This window comes from Canis aureus, chromosome 12, assembly GCF_053574225.1.
Source record: "Canis aureus isolate CA01 chromosome 12, VMU_Caureus_v.1.0, whole genome shotgun sequence".
Taxonomy (NCBI): Eukaryota; Metazoa; Chordata; class Mammalia; order Carnivora; family Canidae; genus Canis; species Canis aureus.
The window spans coordinates 20,722,540-20,743,847 of NC_135622.1; the positions used below are offsets into that span (position 1 = coordinate 20,722,540).

Consider the following 21,308-nt stretch of genomic DNA (forward strand, 5'->3'; position numbering starts at 1 on the left):
CCAGACATGCACACCATCACCCTCAAGCTCCTCCTCCCCTTGATCCTGAGACTTTTTCCTATTTGACTTGCATATGTAATCTAGGGTTCTGGGTAGATTTTCTTTGAGATGAAATGCTTAAGTTGAGAAACTGGCATGGACAATTTAGAACCTGGCTAGTGACATGAGAAAAGAACCGTTAAGAGCTCTGTTTCATTTCATTTCATTTCATTTCATTTCATTTCATTTCGTTTCGTTTCGTTTCGTTTCATTTCATTTCATTAATTTATTTATTTACCATGGGAGACTGTCCATTCCACCTTACTAACCTTTCGAGGAATACAAGATCATTGCCATGGTTACAAATTGCTTAGTTAATAGTCAAGGAAACAATAGCAGCCCCTCTTTACTGGCCTAGCTGTTATCAGGATCTCTCTTTTTAAGGAGATGATCTCTTCTTCTCTAGCTCCTATTGTCATGACAGCTGCAATCCTATCCAGAGATTCTCTTGCAGGGGATAGGGTTAATTTAGAGGTTTTAAAGGTTAGGTAGTAAGGGCCAGAGAATCTATTTTTAAAATTAAATCTTCATTGAATTATGTGTATCCATATTTTCTAAACCCGGATTTAAAATGCTAACATTGGGGCACCTGGGTAGTTCAGTAGGTTAAGCATCTGAGTCTTGATCTCAGTTCAGGTCTCAATCTCATGGTCATGAGTTCAGGCCCCACACTGAGCTCTGCACTGGATGTGGAGCCTACCTAAAAACAAAAACAAAACAAAACAAAACAAAAAACCTATTATTAAAGATAAGAATATATGCGTGTGTTATATGTTCTTGAAGGAATTGTGTCAATGTTGATGATTGTCAGAACCACAGAAACACTAAGAACAAATTCTGGCAAGTTAATTTTCTTTTTCTACCAATTTTACTATTTACGTGCTGATTTAAAGTCCAGAAAAAAAAAATAATAAAGTCCAGAAAAAGCTCATGAGATTTTGGATTGCATTAATAAGAACAAGGTGGACTGGACAGGGGAAGAAGTCCTATGTCTGCCTAGTTTCAGTAAATGGAAATGTTGTATCCACATTTGAGTGCAGCTACTGAAGAAAGAGACTAAGAAACTGGGAGATTATGGGAAGAGAGTGAGAAGAGGTGAGAACTGCTTAGAAATCATTTCTTTTGAGAATCAGGGGAAGCAACTCAAATCCTTCATCCTGGAGGTGAGTTTACTTGTGAGAACTGTGTTAAATACCTTTGGACATTTAAAAGACTAGCATGTGGACAAGAGATTGAGCATATTTTAAAGATTTCAAAAGGCAGAAAAGGTTATGGTGTAGTATGTGGTACCCTAAGTACAAACTCAGAGAAATGTAAAAAACTTTCAGCAGGTCATCTAGACTTCATATACTGGTGCATCCATTAAAGTAACTTAGAAAGTATTAAAGTAACCAAGCTTAACTTAGGCTTCCACTCTGTTCTTCAAAAAACTGGTTTAAGGAGCAGCCCCAGTGGCCCAGTGGTTTAGTGCCACCTTCAGCCCCACGTGTGATCCTGGAGACCCGGGATTGAGTCCCACGTCGGGCTTCCTGAATGGAGCTTGCTTCTCCCTCTGCCTGTGTCTCTGCCTCTCTCACTCTCTCTGTGTCTCTCATGAATAAAATATTAAAAAAAAAAAAAACTGGATTAATGGAACTTCAATCTAGGAACCACCTGCTATAGATCACAGTAGGGGATGAGAGGGAATGTAGGTGTGCTTATCCCTGGGCTAAATCCCAGACCTACTGAATCAGAGTCTTAGGGCTTATGGATGTTGAATCTTCATTGTGAATGGCCTTTACTGCTACTTACTAAAGTTCTCAGACATAAGAGCCAATCCATCTGGAATTTAACAAGCAGATCCTCCTACAAATACAACTTCCAATTCCTGGTCAAAGAACTTCTATGTTGGTTTTCTAAAGTCTGCATTCCTTACCAGTAGTATGAAAATCCTTGATTGGTAATCTTGCCCATCTTACCTTAAGAGTTACAATCTTGCTTGTCCTTCCAATCTCAATATCTTCTCCTGGCACTTCCAGTAGATTCTATTAGCTTTTCATCACAAATCCTAAATTCACTCTAGTCAATATCACAGAATCACTCTATTACATATTGTGTGTTTCACTGTCCCTGGAGGCATGTGAGTCTTCTCTCCTTAGCAGGTAAGAAGAGTGTCTAAAGTGCCTGGCATGGTGCCCAAGCCAAGGTATTCCTGGTGTCTTACTTGAAGGACAATTTAGACCATTTAGATCAACCTACCATCTGAGGCTTGAATCTCTTCTATCAAGCGGTTAATCGAAATCCAGCCTCCATACCACCACTGTGAGCGCATCTCTTCCACCTCCATCTTTGGACAAGTTTGACTTGAGACATTTATTCATGATTTTGAGTGAATATCTTTTTCTAGCTTTCATTTGTCAGTCTGGATTCTCCTTGACTCTTCATAGAACAAACCTAATAAATACCTGCTATAAAAATACATGCATTCTCATATCCTTTTGTTTCTCCCAAGCCTCATTAAATTTGCTCTCCTGATGTGTTTATGGGACTTCTTGCTGGAATAAGTCTGATTAGAAAGGAAAGTAGCATTTGATGGGAAATAAAATATCCAAGTGATTTTTTAAAGAAATATCTTATGAATATCCCAGAGGATTTTAAATATCTCTGATATCACCCCTTGGCATATTAACCACCACAAAAAGGCTTTAAAAGTGTTGATTTTGATGCATTTCCCTTTTAGAATATATATATATATATATATATATATATATATATATATATATATGAATTTATTTATAGTTAGCATTCTAAAGTGCTTTGTGATTGCCAGATGATAGCTCCATATTGTCAAAATAAGTTCTGTAAATGATGAATTGATAACATTGAAACAGTTGACAATATACATTATGATTTTAATCTGCCAAACCATCTCACACTGACTCATGAAATTAAAAATAAATATCACACCTGTGGCAATTTTCACTTGAACTGATTCTTTTTATTATCTTCTGAAACTTTCATTCAGAAACCTGAAATAAATACATTTGTTCAGCAGAGTGTCTGTCTGTAGCCTACTCCCATTTCTCATCCTAACAGCAAAAGGAGGCACTGTTGAAGTAAGAAGGGCTTGGGTGGCAATAATTCAGGCTCCATCTTTCATGTACAGAAATGCATTACCAGTGGGATGCTTGCTTTGCTTTCTGCCATTTGCCATTTGCAGCAGGTGTATATTATGGCAGGCATTTGTGTCCCCTCTCTGATTCTTCCTGTGATCATTGCTGTGTTTAAGAGTTAGTTGGATTAGGAATGCACTGGAGAATGGAATCTACCATGTTATTAGAGAGTTTCAAGTGCACAGAATTAATAGGCTTCTGTAGTGTGGGTGTAGGATGGTGTTTTGACCACCTCTTCTTTACCTACTGGTGAGGGAGGGAGTCTCATCCTAAGGTTCTGGAGATGGCTAAACTTCCTTGACTAGGAAAGCCCCGCTGTTGTAAGTTCATAGAGGACTACACAACATCTCCACATTTTATTGTGCATAGTTGCTAATTCAAAACTTATTTCTGTGGTTATTTGGTTTATTTCTGTCTCAACTAGTCAGGTGATGGAGGGCAGGTAAATGTGGATGGTTCTTTTCACTCTTGAGCTGTCACATCTCTGACAGTGCCTAGTGCTTGCTGGGGGGTTGGCAGTTGATGAAAGTTGGTGGAATTAATAAAGGCATCCACTCAGCATGTACATCTGATGTTTCCTTCATAATCTTTCTCACATCTTCTTCTTCCCAGAGCTATTTTCTCCATTACCCTCCGAGTATAGCTCAACTAGTTTTGGCAATGGCCTCCGGAAGGTCACATGTCCAAGAGTGCCCCCCACCTTTGCCTTGCCCTATGTGTTGCTTCCAGACTCAACTTCTCTGAACTCTTGTGGTTGTGTCACTCCCTGGGGTGTTGGGGCTGGTGCTTCACCCCTACAAATCCCTGGTACCCTAGGATGTTCTTACTTTGACTCCTCCTGCAGTCACAGACCTGCCCATTTCCTCAATTCTCCAGAAATATAAAAAGCAGCTACTGTGAGGGAGAGACAATGTGCAGGCAAGGCAAGAGGGTGCATGAAGCACAGTTCCTTCTGCACATACACATTCACAGTTGGGGGCAGGGGGAGGCAGACCTAGAACAAATAGTTATGATACAATGTAATACGAGTTTGAGTTCAGGAACATGATCAATGTTATTGGAGCTGAAAGCCGGGAGATAGGAAACTCCTGCTTCAGTAGCTCGGTGCTTGTTTGTGTGTTGGGGGAGGATGAGGAGGGGAGCTGCTATCCAACCCTAGTACTGACCTCCAGTCACACTTGAGTGAGTTTCCCAACCTTGATTCTCAGTATCTCTGTACTAGTCTTCTCAGGCTGCCATAATACACCACCACAGACTGGGTTGCTTATGCAACAAATTTATTTTCTTAAAAAAAAAAAAGGATTTTATTTATCTTTATTTATCTTGAAAGAAAGAGTGAGCAAGAGGGAGAGAACGAGCCTGGTGCAGAGGGAGAGGGAGAAGCAGATTCCCTGCTGAGCAGGGATCCTGATGTGGGGCTCCATCCCAGGGCCCTGGGCTCATGACCTGAGCCGAAAGCAGACACATGACTGAGCCACCTAGGCACCCCCCAAAATTTATTTTCTTACCATTTTGGAGGCTAGAAATCCAAAGGATAAAAAGGTGAATGAGAGAGTGTTGGAGAGTTTAGTTTGTGGTGAGCATTCTTTCCCAGGCTTACAGATGGCTACCTTCTCACTACTTTCTCAAGCGGCTTTTCCTCTGTATGTGCATGACACTCTGGTGGTTCTTCTTTTTCTTATACAACTCCAGATATCTTGGATTAAGGGCTTACCCTATGACCTCATGTAACCTTATTTATTGTCCCCTCATAAGACCCACCTCTAAATACAGTCATACTGATTAGAGCTTCAACATAAGAATTTTGAGGAAATACTATTTAGTCCATTGCAGTCTCCATGGACTGGACTTATTATAAGCATCTGCTGTGACTCCCTGTGAGCTAGTCTCCTCAGCTGGCTAACCTAGCAGCCTCTGATTTATGTGTGTATAACTCCATGCATTTGCTCCTGATGCATGTACGGTGTTTTCATGGTGTTTGCACATGCCTGAGTACTATACTCATGGTCATAGCATTGATTGTGACACTGGGCAATCTACATAACCTTTTTAAGCCTTGCTTTTCTCACCTGTAAACAGCCATACCCTTGCCCACCACCCAGGTCCATTGGAAGGATTGAATGCAGTGTCATATACAAAGCATTTGGCCCTGTTTAAGCACATGATTGACACTGATCAAAGATTGTTTCCCCTCTCAAATCCCTGCCTTCACTTCCCTTCTTGGACTAAACTCTGGAAAATGAGAATTATGCCTTCTCCTTCCTCTCCGTCTCCCCAGTAAAGACTCCTATTCCAAAGCCTGCCAGAGAGAATGCCTAACGGCAAAGTGGGATGGTAGAGTAGATAGACCAAGTCAAAAGAAAAAAAAAAATAGAGCAGTGTGAAAGGAATCCTTTATTGCCAAAGAGTGCTGCAGAGTCTCTTTTTCATGGCTGCAGCCAGGAGCATTAGAGAAACTTTTAACCAGGAATAGACCATTCCCACTGGTGGAATACAATTTTGTTAGTTGTTATACCAGTCATTCATGAGGAATATCTTTGCTTTTTTCTGGATCATTTACCTTGAGTTGGTAAGATGCAAAATGAATTAGCCTGGAGGACAGGAGTAGGGGGATATGATTTGTATTAGTATTTTTTGAGATATGATATTGGTATGCAACCATAATAACCAACACATTGAAAAGTTAATTCAGCAGGAGTAATTCTGAGAAGTAATGCAACTTATTTGTCACTAAGGAGGACTGCATAGCCAAGTGATTTCTTTATGCATTTTAAAGTGTTTTTAAACCCTTGGGTAGCTATAGTCAATTTTTAAACATGTTTCCTCATTAATTTTCAATTTGTAAATGTACATTGTACAGGAGTGTTTTAATCATCTGGGGAGGCTGCTTCACAGATGGCTCTTATGTGACCTAAAATTTCAATGATTATAATGAATCAGAATGGATGATGGTAAACTTGCTTGGAGATTTGCTGATTGTCAACAGTTTTACAGCTTTGCTGCTGTTCTTGAGAGTTTAGTGCTGCTTAAAAATGAAAGGAAGTCAGTTATAATGGCGCTATTGGGGCAAGAGTTTCCTAAATGAAATAATGTTGGTTGGCTCCTTGCTCTTTTGTGTGGAATTCTTCCCAGGGAAAACACACCAATGGAATTATGATAACATGTTGAATCAAATGTACATACAGAATGGTAAGTCATTTCATGCCTGTTATACTACCTGTTGAAGTCCCAATTAAAAGACGAGAAGGCCTAAAACCAAATGCTCTTTTGAATTATTTCTGCCAGTGTTCTAATTTGGCACCAGAAGTTAAGAATTGCCCGGGCCAATGATTTAGCAGGTGTTAAGAAACTATAACTGTTAAAAGTTGAATTTAAAATGCATCTAGAAACCCAGAGCTCTAATCAACAAATCCATTTATTATGCCTCTCTTTCTGTTTCTTCATGCTAGGATCATGTGTGCATTCAATCCAGACCTTACCATGAAGTCTGCACTGGTACTGTGCACAGAATAGACCCACATGTGTCCTCATTTCATATCTCTGTGGCCTTGAGTGAATTAGTTGGCCTTTCTGAAGAAGAGGTAGTTATCCTTGCCAAGAAGAAAGGTTGTAGGGGTGAAACAAGAAGTACTCCACAAATAGTATTCTTTCTCAGTATCTTGCTATCCTCTTTCTGGGTAATGGGTACCTTCCAACCCTGGCCTCACTGCATGTGTTTAGGCCCTATGCTTTCCAAAGAGCATCCACTATTAATCCCTGTTTTCTCAGATTAACAATTCTCAGGGACCTGCCTTTAGCTGACAAATGCCTGCAACATCTTGATAGGGACTCCAAGAGAAGAGCCAGGAGTAAAATAACGCCAGAATATTCTCTATCAGGTTGTTAGAAGCATTCTGATAGGAGTCTCACTACCAAAGTGAGACACACAAAGTTTGTCCTATGGGAGTTCTGGTAGGGAAAAGTCACTTCCTGTTCCCTAGTTTGGAGACTGTTTACTCGGTAGCTGCACTGAGCATGATACTTAACACCAAAAGTCGACAGGGCTCATCTTCAACTAAATTGTGAATCATTAGCGTTTGTCTTTTCTGCCCATATAGCAACAGTGTCCTGTTATCTAGCCATCCAGTGCCTTGCCTATACCCGTAACAAATTCAGTTAGAAGAAAAGGGACATTTCATGAACTTAATGCAATTTGGTTGATTGTGTTACTCCTCCCAGAGGGCTTTTCATTTTAGCGAGGATGAAGCAAAATGAAAAGCCAGAGGAAGGAAGCACCTACTGGTGGAATAGCAATATTAGGCCACTAGCAACAGTTGAATAGCTGTGGCTTCTGGATCCTGAGGAAGGTCATCTCCTCTGACCTGGCTAGGGAGACTGTCCTATAGAACCAGCTGTGTTCCTTAAATGGCCAATATGTGGGTAAAGGCTAGCATTTGGATATCACAACCCACATTAACCAGAACATACAGTGAAATTGCCCCTCTGTTCCCCACCCTCACCCTGTTTCTTTAGCAGGCTGATTCAGGAGAAGTCCACACTCATTGTCAATGGTGCCATATAGTTTGTGCTGCCACTCACCTCTCTCCCTCACCAGGTGGATGCCACTCCTGCATCATTATCTGCTTTTCTGCTGAGCACATACATAAACCCAGGATCCTTTTCACCCCAACCTCCTAGGCAGCTATTTTAGTCCACCAGATTTTACCAGTATGATGAGCTGTATGTGCCTTCCTCTGGTTATGCTTTGCAGATCCTCAATAGAGTAATCTGAGGAAACCATAATGTCTTGCATTTTATTGATGGGAAAACTCACTTTAGAGAGGTCATGTGGCTTCACAAACATTACCCAGATGGTTCACTGCAGAAAGACAGCTTAAAATGAAGTTTGACTTTTCCAAATCCTGTACTTTTCTACTGTATAAAGCTGTCTCCCTGAAACATAGCTTATGTTGTTTTGCACACACTTAAGTATATGTAAACGCAAAGGTCATATTGCTTGGGCATAGCTTCTTTCACTTAAAAGCTCTTTATTTAGTAGAGTGCTTGGAGGTGAGGTTCCTGTGTCGCCTTAGCAAAAGTAGAACATATGTGAAATACCTCATCATATCCTTGCCTTTGAAAACCAGCCTTTAACTTATGGGGACACTGGTCAGTGAAAAAACATACTGGTCTCAGTGATGGCAAGGTCCAAGTGAGCCTTTGTTTTAGAATTATTCCATGAAAGGCATTTCATATGGCCTGCCATATTGAAAGAAGATTTTTGGCCAGATATACTGCCCACCAGAGTTTTTTGTTGTGCACAGCCTCTGGTCCCCAGACCACCCCTGCATTGTGACTAGGGGGTTAAGGGGATATAATTCCAAAATGTTTGGTATTCTGAATTCCAGGAAGTGGCCAAGTGTTGCATAATATTCTCTGCTCTTCCAAAACATTCTATTTGACATGGAAATATGTGCTCTTCTCTGGATGTCAAGTTGGTCTGTGTGTAGTTCTTCAGCCAAATAACTCAATTCATGGGGAGCTCTTCTGAGAACTGGGTTGGTATTCAAAGGGTGGCCAACTCCCCAGGGCAATCCTGGCTGTCTGCCATGATGTCTGCTAAATGCTTTCTTTACTTCCCTCACCACGTCTTCACTTTTCATCAGCTTAAAATCTAACTCCAACCCTGTTAGCTTATCCTTCTTTGTCCTTATCTAGCCTAGCTTGCATTAACCCTTCCCTTCTTTAAATTAATATAGTATGCATTTTGAAAGGCCTGATGCTTATGGTTGGGTATGTGTATACTGCATCACTCTAGAGGTGCCATTCACATGGTAGGTTTTTATCATTGTTCCTGCATTGTTTCATGATATGGTAGTAAAGTGCCTTGAAACAGGGCACTTTTTGCTAAATCATACCAGGTACCTCACTGAATAGTAGCAGAGCTACCCACCAATGCCATTTGTCCAGACAGGCACTAACAGTTGTCTCATTCTCCATTACAAAGCATACTCCTTGAGGTCTAAAAAGAAACAATCATTGACTGCTTATCTGTTTGGTTGCCAGAAGCTAGCCTGGGCAATACATTACCTCATTTAATTTTCATAATCATCACAAACTATAGGAATCATCTAGTCATTTTAGAGATTAAACTACAAGTAATTTGTTTAAGGTCATGAAGTTGATCATGTCTGATCAGTGATTTGATGACTGGTCTACCTGATTTCAGAGTCCCATCTTCTTTACTATATAGCCCGCTAACCCCCAGTACACATGGCTCAGGGCTCATCCCTCTGAAGATGCTTGATACATGTTATTAGAATTAAGTGGTTAATAGATTAGCAGAAAGCAGTCCATGGGGCTATTTGGGGCTTTGCTGTATTGTTGGTGGAGTGCAACCTTTTCCCAGGTAGTCGGCAAGGGAAAAGGTACTGACATGGCCCAGCTAGGGCTAGCTAGAACATCAGTGTCAGGACTTGCTACCCATTACCATATCTTCAGAATTTTCTATCTGCCCCTGGGTAGAAGGGTTCTACTGTAGCTCTATGATGGTCGATGGGAGACTGGTAAACATTGACCACATCATCTCAGAAACTCCCTGTGAGTCCAGAGCCAATTGAGATGGAGATGAAACTTTGAAACTACTTAGAGGAAGGGCACATAGAGATCTTTTAGACCCTTTTAATATTCAGCATCTCACATTTAAAACATCTAAGCAGTCTGGACCTGTGGGCAATCCAAGGCCTACCTGTGGTAGAGAAATGAGTAGTCAGCAGGCTACAGTGGAGAGGCCTGAATGAAGCAGCAGACTCACATTCCGGTGCAAGCCCTGCCCCCCTCCTACTTTGTGCTCCAGGGAGAGTCCCGTTATCTGTCCACATTTGTTGAAACATCCAATGGAGAAAGTAATTTCTTCCCTAATCTCTTGAAGGAGATATTTTTGTGTAGCACTGTTTTGAAGGTTGTACGATGATATATACTTATCACTGTACTACTCTGCTACAAACATTTAACCATTCAGTCCATCATTCAATGACTCTTTACTAGCATCTATTCTGTCCCAGGTACTATTGTAGCACTTAGGATATCAAGCTGAGAGGGAGCTGAAAAGGGTACATATGACCCCTGCTCTTGAAGAATTTACATTAGAATGAGGGCAGAAACATGACACATGAGAAAGAAATATACAATATAATTTCAAATAATGATGAGCGTTTGAGGCAAGAAGGTTAATAGGGCAACCTTGTGGGGCCATATCTGGCCTGCTGCCTGTTCTTGTATTTCCCATAACTAATATTGGTGTTACATTTTTAAATGATTGAAATTAAAATACTCAGAATAAGAAAATTTCATGGCACATGAAATTATATTAAATTTGAATTTGGGTGTCTATAATAAAGTTGGGCTGGAACACGGCCATGCTCATTCAAAGGTAGAGTTGGGCAGTTGCAAGAGAGATCATAAAATATTAACTGTTTCGCCATATAGGGAAAGTTTGCTCATCATTATGGCAGAAAGCAATGGGGGTATAATTTGACTAGAATGGATCATCATTATGGTCATCATCATCATTATTATTTTATATCTTCTACCTGAGTAACCCCTGATCAACTGCTTAACTCATCTTTGTCTCATTTGAACTGCATCAACTTTAAAGGCCATTCTTGCTGGATTCTGTGACCTTGGAATGATATACAGTCAGGTGTCTCTCTGTCACTTATATTTGTTCAAGCACAGAAACGTTTTTATCCTACCCAGCGGTGTCCTACAGCTTACCTACGTTTTTGCATCCCTTATTCTGTGGTTAGATGGTGTGTGCCAACAGATGTATCAGTCTAAAGGAAAACATAATTATGAAGGTAAAACCGTTACAAAATAAGGTCATTTGCTGAGCCAAATATAAATTATATTTGGATCACCTATTGTTTGGGATTTTCTGCCTCAGTGCATCCCCCATTAGACAGTTAATCAGGAGCCGGCTGTGCCTGAGACTGGAGTGGTGTCTTACATATGAGTTTGGTAAAGGCTGGCTGGTGGAATTATTAGCCTGATGCCATCCATCAGGGAGGCATCCTGTACAGCTGTCAACCCCCAGTATTGAGGTGTGTTTAACACAGATGTTGGAGCCTTCTCCAGGCAGATTCCCTGGGGCAAGGAATATAGCACAGTTTACCCAATAGGAAAAATGCTGAAAGTCAGAAAATCACTTAAAAAGGCAGCAAGTATATGCATTTTGTGTGAAAATCTGATGAAGCTCTCTGCTTCTGGGGTACAAGTCTAACTATATACTCTTAGAATCCTCACACAGGAACAATTGTATTTTCAATTTTTAATGACTGATACAATAATTAATGGCAAGCAAAGCTATTTGTTAAAGTGTTAATCACAGTAGTATTGACATACATTGGGAAAATAGCAATACAGACATGGCAAGAGCTATTTGCATTCAGTAAATTATTCTCCCTTCGCATATGGATTAGAATACGTACTTCAATAAATTGCAGATCCCCTAGGCCTGTGTAGTCGATGGATTAGGAGTCATCCATCCACTCCTGGATCAGGAGTTGACAAACTACAGCTAGAGGGCTCTGCCTGTTTTAGTAAATAAAGTTTTATTGGAACACAGCCACAGTCAATTGCTTATTTATTGCCTAAGGCTGCTTTTGCACTACAGTAGCAGAATGGAGTAGTTGCAAAACAAACCATCTGGCAAGCAAGCCCAAAAACATTTACCAGCCAGAAAAAAGAATACTGACCCCTACTGTACATTACTATTTCTGCAAGGATAAGGATGGTATGTTCAGGTATTTAAATCTGAGTGTATCATGGATATATAAGTAGTACTTGATGAAAAGTAGGAAAATAGGACAAAGATGTCCATGGGATTCTGGTATATTAATTCTGCTACTGCATACAATTCTGAACTAACAGAGTTGGAGAATATTTTGTTATTTATGCACATGATTTTTTAGCCTCTCGGGCCATCATTTCTTTTAGCCTACTTAATTTTTTTCAGGGCAAACTCTTTGAGTGTTTATCACTGTTTTATTATCTGCATCATCAGATGTTTTTGAGTAACCCGTTTCTGACAAGCACTGGGCAAGTATCCAAGAGCTTCATAATTTGAACATATAGAAAATGCTCTCCTCTAAATAATCTAAATTGCTCTTCTGCCCCTTACGTATATCTATCTTTTCCTCAGAGAACATGGAAAATATCTGGTGATATCTGCTTTTTGCTTGAAAACTACTTCAGACATATTCTTTAATGCAATAGGAACTACATTCCTATTGCATTAAAGATTCCTGAATGACAAAACAATGTTGACTTCAGTAAATTAGATCCAGAGTTTTATCCGTGTGTGTGTGTGTGCGTGTGTGTATGTTCCTGTGTATGTACCTGGGGCAAATTCTTTTTTGTATTCATTTTTAAAGCCTCAAAATGCAGCCTCAAACATACAGATTCTGCTAGACTATGTTTGCATAAAGTAGATTTTCTTTATTCTAAACTTTTCATGAAGTACATATTATGGCCATACCTGCTGTCACAAAAAAAAAAAAAAAAAAAAAAAACTTTCCACATTTAGAGTAGAAACAGAAAAGACAAAAAACGCTGTAAACATGCTCAATACAGTATCCAGTTAGAGTAACACACTTTTTGAGAGAGGAGAGCAGGCAAAAACACCAAAATTGAGGAGTTGAGAGTTTGCATTGCCCTGGGCTCCTATTCTCATTAGCCATACTTCTCACAGGATTGACACTTCTAACCTGCCTTGTCAAGGAGTGGGCTAATGCTTGAGGGGCAAAACCAAATACCACTCTGCTGTCGTAAGCTTGGGAAGATGTATGAAGGTATCCTCACGGTTGATTTTTGCATCATTGTTTCTATGAAAAGTGTCAGTTCACATCTTTATCTTACTAAGAGCCTCGCTGAGGAAATGCGTTACTGAGCTTTGTGGTTGACCCCATATGCTTTGGAGAGTTGGCTGATCTCATAAGCTTGGCATCATTGGAAGATGTGTTTACACCTCGGGAAATGGGCTTTTCTTTCAGAGCTGCCTGCAAAACTGAAAGTAATAAGCAGCTAAAGTAATGAGATCAGTGTTTGAGGTAGCAGTGGGTGTCTGGGGGCCATTGATACTTACACATGATTTGTTAGATAATGGGGTAAGAGCTGAGACCTGACTCAGGCTTCATGCTTTGTGAGCTACCAGTTTCAATGCTGTTTCTATTCCTCTCAAGGCCTTCCCTTTCTGTGTCAGCTGGCCCTTGTTGGCCTTAGGATCATTTCATTCATTTTTTCAACAAATGAGTAAATGTATTTGCAAGGTGTGATTGGGTGTGCTTTGAGATGCTATGTGTGCTTAGGATAACTGGATTGGTTGAGAGGGTGGAATCTACTCCTAGAAGAAGACATTATTAACCTGAAACTTGAAGAAATAGATGTAGACAGTGAGCTCCATTTTCTGAAGATCTGAGCTTTCAAGGAACCAAGAATTTGCAAGATTCTGTAACCTAAACGCTGGAACAGAAAATACCAAAATTAACTGAACTAGTGAAACCCAGACAACAATCTGAAAGCATCATACTGAGAGAGAAAGGGAGACAGAGAAAACAACTGCTCATGAATAACATGGCACACACTAAACACTTTTTTTTAAAGATTTTGTTTATTCATAAGAGACACAGAGAGAGGCAGAGACACAGGCAGAGGGAGAAGCAGGTTTCATGCAAGGAGCCTGATCCGAGACCTGATCCCAGGACTCTGGGCTCATGCCCTGAGTCAAAGGCAGACGCTAAACCACTGAGCCACCCAGGTGTCCCTAAACATTTGGGTTTAATGGAAGACATGTATAGCTCATTGGGTGATGTGTCCTGTGGAGGACACCATTGCTAGAGAGAGAACAGCATTTGCAGAGCACAGCCATGTGAAAGGGCATGGTCTGGGAATGGGAAATAGTTCTGGAATTTTGAAGGAAATGAAAAAAGATGAGGGAGATTATAGTACCCCAGAAAGAGTTCTGGAACTCAGTGACCAGAGTTTGGATCCTGACTCCACAAGTTAATTGCTGTAGGACCTCTTTGAATAGAAAACTTAAACTCTCTGTGCCTCTGTTTTTCCATTCAGTTGGAATATGAAATAGGCGATCAGTCTGTTTGTAGTGGCTAACACGTATTAGGGACTCAGTATGTGTTTATGATGATGATGTTGAGATAGATCATAATAAATGTCTTGTGGTTCAGAACAGAGTTTAGGAAACATTTTATGTAAAGGGCCAGATAGTAAATGTTTTAGGCTGTGAGCTAGCTACAGTCTCTGTTACAAATTCTTAACTGTGCTGTTACAGCATGAAAGCAGCCAAAGACAAAACATAAACAAATGAACACCGCTGTGTTTCAATAAAATTTTATTTACAAAAATAGGTTGGGGGTGGATGTGGCCACCATTTACTGATTCCCATTTGAGAATATGGAATTTGCTCTGTATGTTACATGTTCATATGTGTTACAGCATAGTGTGTGGGGAATTCATTAACAGCTCCTGCTGTAATAGTTGAGGAAGCAAGTGACACAGATTTCAGAACTTAAAAAGAAAGCTCTCTGAACAAAGTGGAGGAGTTATCAAAGTGTGTGATTGTGGGTGTATGGGGGTGTAGTGTGTGTTAGTATTCATAGAAGTGAGATTAATCTAAAGGCTACTGACATACTTTAGAGACTATAAGGACTTGGGATAAGACTGGGCATTGGAAGTAGAGAATAACACTCAGGAGACCATGTGTTTGGATGACATCCAAGTGTCTTCTGAGTGATAGAAAGTACAACTATTGGAGGGGTAGGCTTGGGGAAGAGGCCATATTCATGTGAGGACGAAGTGATTTTCAAATAAATTTTCTCACAGGCATTTTGAGTTTCAGAAGAGACAGTCTATAGATGCAAATGTAGAAAGCATTAATGAAAGGCTAATCCAATTGAGAGGGAGATGATAGAATAATATATGTGCAAACATACTTTAGCTCATTTATTCATGTATTAACATAATATCCCTGGCAGTTCTGGAGATTGGGAGAAAGAAATTTTAAAATTTTGGTTCAAATCTACAGCATCAAAGACTCTTTAACAGTATTTTTTTAATGTCAGAGTGCCTTCCACTTGGAAAGTGTCAACTTTTAGTTTAGTCCCTTATCTGGAAGAGTCTGGTCGAAGCTAACGATTGCCAAGAAAGTATCTTTATGCTGGACCCATAAGCCAGACAGAAGGACCTACTTTATGTGAACAAGTGGAGAGTAGGAAGTAGAAAACAAGCTACACAATACTTAGACTATATTTCTTTAATGAAGAACTTATGAAAAGAGCTCTATTTCCCCTGGAGGGTACATATTTTACATAAATACCATCTGTATATGGATGGTCTCACCGACATACCCACCTAGAATTTCACCTGGTTCTTCATTTGGTGTATTTTATTCAGTATAAATGACTCCTGTGTGCGTGTGTGTCTGTGTGTACGCGCACAGGCACGCAATGTGTCCCCAGCAACTGATTCCAAAAATGACTTGCTGAGATGCACAATTCTGGCTGAGCTGGCACTGATCTTTGATGTAGGTGGATTTCTGCTGATTTTTAGAAAGCTTCATACCCCAGCCCCCTGTGAAATCACAGCTGGCTTTTCCAGGTCAGTTGGCTGGAGGTTAAGGGTACCATCTGGGGCCTTGAAAAATTGGGAGTCTGACTGGTCCGCTGGGGGGGATTGAATAGGCAACATTGATAGTTGGTAGTCACTCTCACTCTCCCGAGAACAAAGTAAAACTCAAGGTTCCAAATGAGACTTCAGCTCAAAACCCCAGAGTTCATGTGTCGTGTATCAGTGCATATCTGTCACTTTGCCTCTGATTTTGTAAACAAGGACAGATCGTGATTACCATTACTTGCCTATTTATGTCTAGTGTCTAATCTTGGCAATAACCTTATGAAGTTGTTATTTTTGTCCACCTTATTTTGAGAAAGAGGGCATATAGAGAGATTGTTACATAGCTCCTAAGTGGAAAGGCAGGATACAGACAAAAGTTAAGAACCTGAACTCTTAAGCAATTAGACAGGCTCCTTTTCCTCCCACTTAAAATTACATATTATACAAGAATTTGTTTCATTGTTCTTATTTTGAGAATACATCATTTTAAAACATTTGCTGACCAAACCCTGACTTGAGGTGTTTTCTTTTACCTGAAAATAAACATTTTTCTAAAACATTCTCTATCTTGAAATTTGTATGAACACATTTAAAATAAATGGAGAATCACTGGTTATACAGGGAGACCAAAGCCTTCTAGGGGAACTTATCACTGACAGGGAGAAAATCTAGGCTTTCTGAGATGATTTACAATGGCCTGAAAAGAAAGTTTCCCTTCCCAAATAGCTCTTTCCAAACTTTGCTTTTCTAAATAGCAGAAATTAGAAACTTTATGAATTGGTCTTACATTTATGCTTCCTTAACTTGCATGAAGACATGATTTGTTTAGTTTAATAAGACCTTGATTGCAGGTATCAGCACACAAGCGTTGACTGAAACTGGGTTCCTTTTGGTAAAATGCAAGCTGTGTGAAATTCATGGGAAAATGCAATTACGTACTAATTTACTCAATGCCACTGGCTTTAATTAAAGTAGATCATATTTCAATGAAGCAAATTCATGGTCCTCTTTAACAAAGGACGTAGAAAACGCAAGGTGGAAATTCACCATTTTTCCTTTGAATATTAACTCAGAGCACGGTTAATCTTTAGCAGCTATTTAAGAAAGTATCAGGGCAAAGGCCTTCATCCCCACTGGAGAGGCATGCAGGACCCCTGCCAACCCAGCTTGTCTGCATCAAAGCTCCAGCAAAGCTTGATTCAGGGGCCCAATGAGGGCATCTCCATTCATTATCTTTATCTGCAATTCTTCACCATCAACCATCTCACCTGTCTCTTCACCTATCTCTTTGGATTGTCTACTTCCCAGGCTAGATCAAAGATAAAGACTGAGTTACATGTAAACACAATACACAGCTTTCATTTTTATGAGATCAGATGCTTTAGGTGGCAAGTGACCTGAAGCCTGAAAGTAGACAGGGGCAAGGTAGTTTTCGTGCTGTCATTCAAGACCAGCCTTTATCCAACCTGTGTTCACAGGCTGTGGTCTCAGGTTTAGCTCCTCATGGTGACATAATGGCTGCTGCTATGGTTGTGGGCATCTCATAGAAGCCAAGAATGTTTGGCAAAGACAAATGTCTCTGTCATGCCTCTATCAGGAAGGAACTCCTCTCCTAGAATCTCTGGCTACCACCTTAACACATCCCATTGGCCGGATTGGGTCATATGCCTACGCTTCAGATGGATGGGGTGGAAGAGGCAAAGAGCTGGCAGGTTCTTCCATCAAAGAAAGCATCTGGTGGAGGAAAATGAGGTGGCTAGAGAATGGTTATTGGATGAGCCAAGACACATGTCTGCCTTATCAAAGTCCATTGTTAGTTTTATTATGTTCTTGTAGGTGTGGAAGGAACTATTGGGCAAAGGAACCATTGATTTTGTTAACTATAGAAATGTATTGCTCAGCTAAATAAGGGCACATGAATTTCGTGCAATATAACTATTTGCTTCTATCAGGGATTCCTTAAGCCTTTAGATTTTCTCATACTCAATGTGAAATGAACCCGAATAATGTTTAAAAGCATTGGAGACAGGTAGTCATCTATAACTAAATTCTTACATGCTGTCAGGGGAGGAGGGATTGAAGTTTTAGTCATGGGAGTACTGTGATGACGATTCTTAATGATATTTCCAGTGGACCATGTAAATCAATGAATTTAAAGTGTAACAATTTATACTAAACAAAGTTAAAATGTGGCAAAGACTGACTATGTTTTAATATGCTATAAGGAAATTAAAAGCCTCTGGCACTCTCTAAAACACTAACCTTTGGTTTTGACTGAAGTGCCCATTACCCACAAAAGGTTTAGTCAATCACTGTGCTGATAACACAGTGGGTAATTGCTAAGGACTTGCATTGCTGAGGACTATTTTTAATCCCAGTCTTTTTTTTGAACCAGACCAGTATTCCTCAGTGCTTTTTAAATAGTCATTTTAATATGTCTGATAATTTGTACTTCCTTTCACAACTAAATTGACTGATTATGGTCAATAGGCTTTCATTCATTAAGAGTAAGAGCTTCATATAAGTTTGCTTAGCTAACCATTTGTAAATAATTTTCAGTATAAATTTTGTGAGTACATAGAATTCCACTGTTTTATTTCGGTTTTAAGAAATAAAATACCATTTCTAGAGAGTAATATTCAGATTATCCTAACATCCCATGAAAACCTCCTTTGGGATACCCTATGGTCTAACAAGGATGTGGATAAATAGAAATAGAAAGAAACTTTGTTCTCATTGGATCCCACTCTCTCTTTTTAAAAATGATGAAGCTGAGATTCACAGGATTTTTTCTAAGAGAAAGACTTCCATGGAGATTAGGCAGATGCCTTTTAACCAGCCCTTTCTAATTAACTTCCATGCCTGGCATAGGTAGGGCTATGAACATGGCAGTCACTCAATAAATATTTGCTATTTTGGTAAACAGGATATTTAAAGGTTTTTGTATTTTCTTTTCTTTGGATGCTAGATATATGGTAATGATTAAGAAATCATACTGGGCCTGAATCATGATGGCAAGTAGTACTATGTAATTCCCACCAATGACCTTGTATTTCAGGTCTTCAGTTTTTATTGTTCTGAGTTAGTCTTAAGGGCTAATACTTAGACTTCTCTATTTAATCAGGTTATTTGTAATTGATTGGTGGAATAGTTCCTTCAGAAGAGGAACCATTGACATTTGGTTTAATTGCCTTGGAACAGTTACGTCCCGTGTGCCTCAGTGATGGGCATCTTGGATAAAACTAATATAAATAAGTTGAGTATGCAGTATGAATCAAATGCCAACTTTAGATTTTTTCCACATGGTCCAACATGCCTAATGAAGGCATCTATTCTCTGGGGCATGTGGAAATCCAAAGGTATGGCTCTGATTTACAGAAAATGCTGAGTGAAACCATTTCACATTCTGATTTAGTTTAAAAGTTAAACTCTGCTTCAAAAGCAACTTTAAGGAAATATTCATCTGTTAAATGAAAACATCGGTATGTTAAAGGAAAGGCCAAGCCATTGAACACTGCAACAAGACCCCAAAGACTCTTGGATTAGAATTTCAGCTCTACCATTTATTACTTGTATGACCTTGAATAAGTCATATACTTTCTCTATGCCTCAGTGTGTTAATATGTATAATGAGAATAATAATTATTATTAATTTTACCCTCTTGACATGGATTTTGAGGAATGAAACAATATAGGTGAAAAATTTAATAGTATAATACTATATAAATTCTAAGGAATTATTATTAATACCTAAAGAACCACACAGCAGTAAAAAAAAAAAAAAAAAGGTATTGGTTAATGGGTGGCTGTTTTCTATAGTAGGAGAGAGCTAAGAAAACCAAATCTATCCTAACTGCCTCATTTTGACCTGGTGTCCAGTGGAATTTATTGATTATCCCAGGGTCCCATGGGCAGTGACAAAGCTAAAAATTGGGGCCTCCAACTTTTAATGACCTCTTCCTTCTTGATCACCAGGTTGCATTTATCAAAGATAACTCATAGGGAAGATGAGTGCTATTTTTCAAGGGGAAAAGCTAATCATGAACCAACCTGTAGTTTACTGAATATCCAGTGTATGGTTAGCCTGGTGGGAAATAAGTGTTCCTCTGCCCTGGAGTTGCTGTTAGTCCATGAAGAAGATCAGACATGCCCCTAAGAAAGAAATGTGATAACAACATAAATGTTTAGGCTGCACACTAAAGAAAGCACTGTTGAGTGGTGAAGCAGAGTGGTGTGGTAAAGACAGAGCTAGAGCAGAGGCACTCAGTTCTCTGGGCTCAACTACAAACTCAAGTTTGGGAAAATGACTTAATCCTCCAATTGGACTGATAAGAATCATACAAGACACTTGATAAATTCACACATTACTGACTTGTTTATTAAATTGGATGAGTCTGGGTTGAGAGCTGAGACTCTCCATCAGTCTTTCCTTCCTCCCCCTCAAACTTAGTGTGTAATTCTTACTTGCAGGCATGTTTAGGAAATGAATATTTAACGGATATAATCTAATTGGGCCTATTTTTTTCTTAGTAAAATTTAGATTGTTCAAGTGTTTCAAGTTGTTTTCAGAGTCGATCTGCTTTACATATTGATTTTTCAGCATATGTCCTTTTTTGTGGAATGTGGCCCAAAGCTTTGCTCTCCGCGGTTGGCAGAGAGCTGCGGATATAACCTGAATTCAGTAAATGTCTGCTCTGTGAGTTAATAATAGATAGATAGTTGCATGAAGTTGATTAGTTATAGGGATAGCCATAGATATCTGTGTAAAAGTTGATGTTGTATTTGTGTGTGTGTGTGTGTGTGTGTGTGTGTGTGAAAAGACAGTACAGTCCCTGCCCTTTGGTGGCTTACAATGAATGACATTGAAGAATGAAGACTCACACCCCAAGAGAAAGATGCAAGGAGAATATCTCTACTAACTATTTAAGCAGATTCTAGAGTCATCTTACCAATTGGTGCTTCCCGTCATCCAGGACAGCAAAACACTTCACTGTGCCTATGGAAACTAAAGTTAATCACCTTCAAATGGAATGGTCTGAATTCTGTTGTTTCCAAGGGTGGAATGGTGAATGTCCCACCACCTCCTTCCTTCTGGAGACAAGGTTGCTCTCATACATTGTCCAGTTAGCCCTTACATGTGAAAAGAACAGGGAAGGGCTTACCTCATGACTGCTTTCTGCTTCCTGTTTAATTACAATGGGCAACTTTCTTTAAATAGTGTAGGGCCTAGAACTGGGATTCCCTCCACTCCAGCTCCCAGCCATTTCTTTCTCTTCTTGCTGTTTTCTGTAGAATATGGAGAAACCAAGTTATCTCTATAAGCTTCATGAAGAGAAACAAGATAATGGAACAGGCGAGTGCTAAACAGAATGAAAGATATATTGTGAGTTCAAAGATTATGAGAATAGGACACAGAAAGAATGAAAAGGCAAGGAAGTACATCTATAGCTC

General features: G+C 39.6%; 1 protein-coding gene and 1 long non-coding RNA gene across 10 annotated transcripts in view; one reads left to right on the forward strand and one right to left on the reverse strand.

Moving 5' to 3' along the window:
• Positions 1-20,887, reverse strand: part of LOC144280725 (uncharacterized) — a 52,362-nt gene extending 31,475 nt beyond the window's left edge. Inside the window, exons 1-5 of one of the 3 annotated variants that reach the window (XR_013349145.1) lie at positions 20,807-20,887; positions 19,908-20,009; positions 16,645-16,761; positions 10,947-11,005; positions 5,607-5,782 (exon numbers count right to left, since the gene is read on the reverse strand). This is a non-coding gene — a long non-coding RNA (uncharacterized LOC144280725). Of the gene's footprint in view, positions 1-5,606; positions 5,783-10,946; positions 11,006-15,493; positions 15,908-16,644; positions 16,762-19,907; positions 20,010-20,806 lie in introns of those variants that run through there. The other 2 variants (XR_013349144.1, XR_013349146.1) reach the window with 2 other exon arrangements.
• The window catches only part of CTNNA2 (catenin alpha 2), a 1,080,823-nt gene that overhangs the window by 550,319 nt on the left and 509,196 nt on the right, over positions 1-21,308 (forward strand). The window lies entirely within an intron of this gene.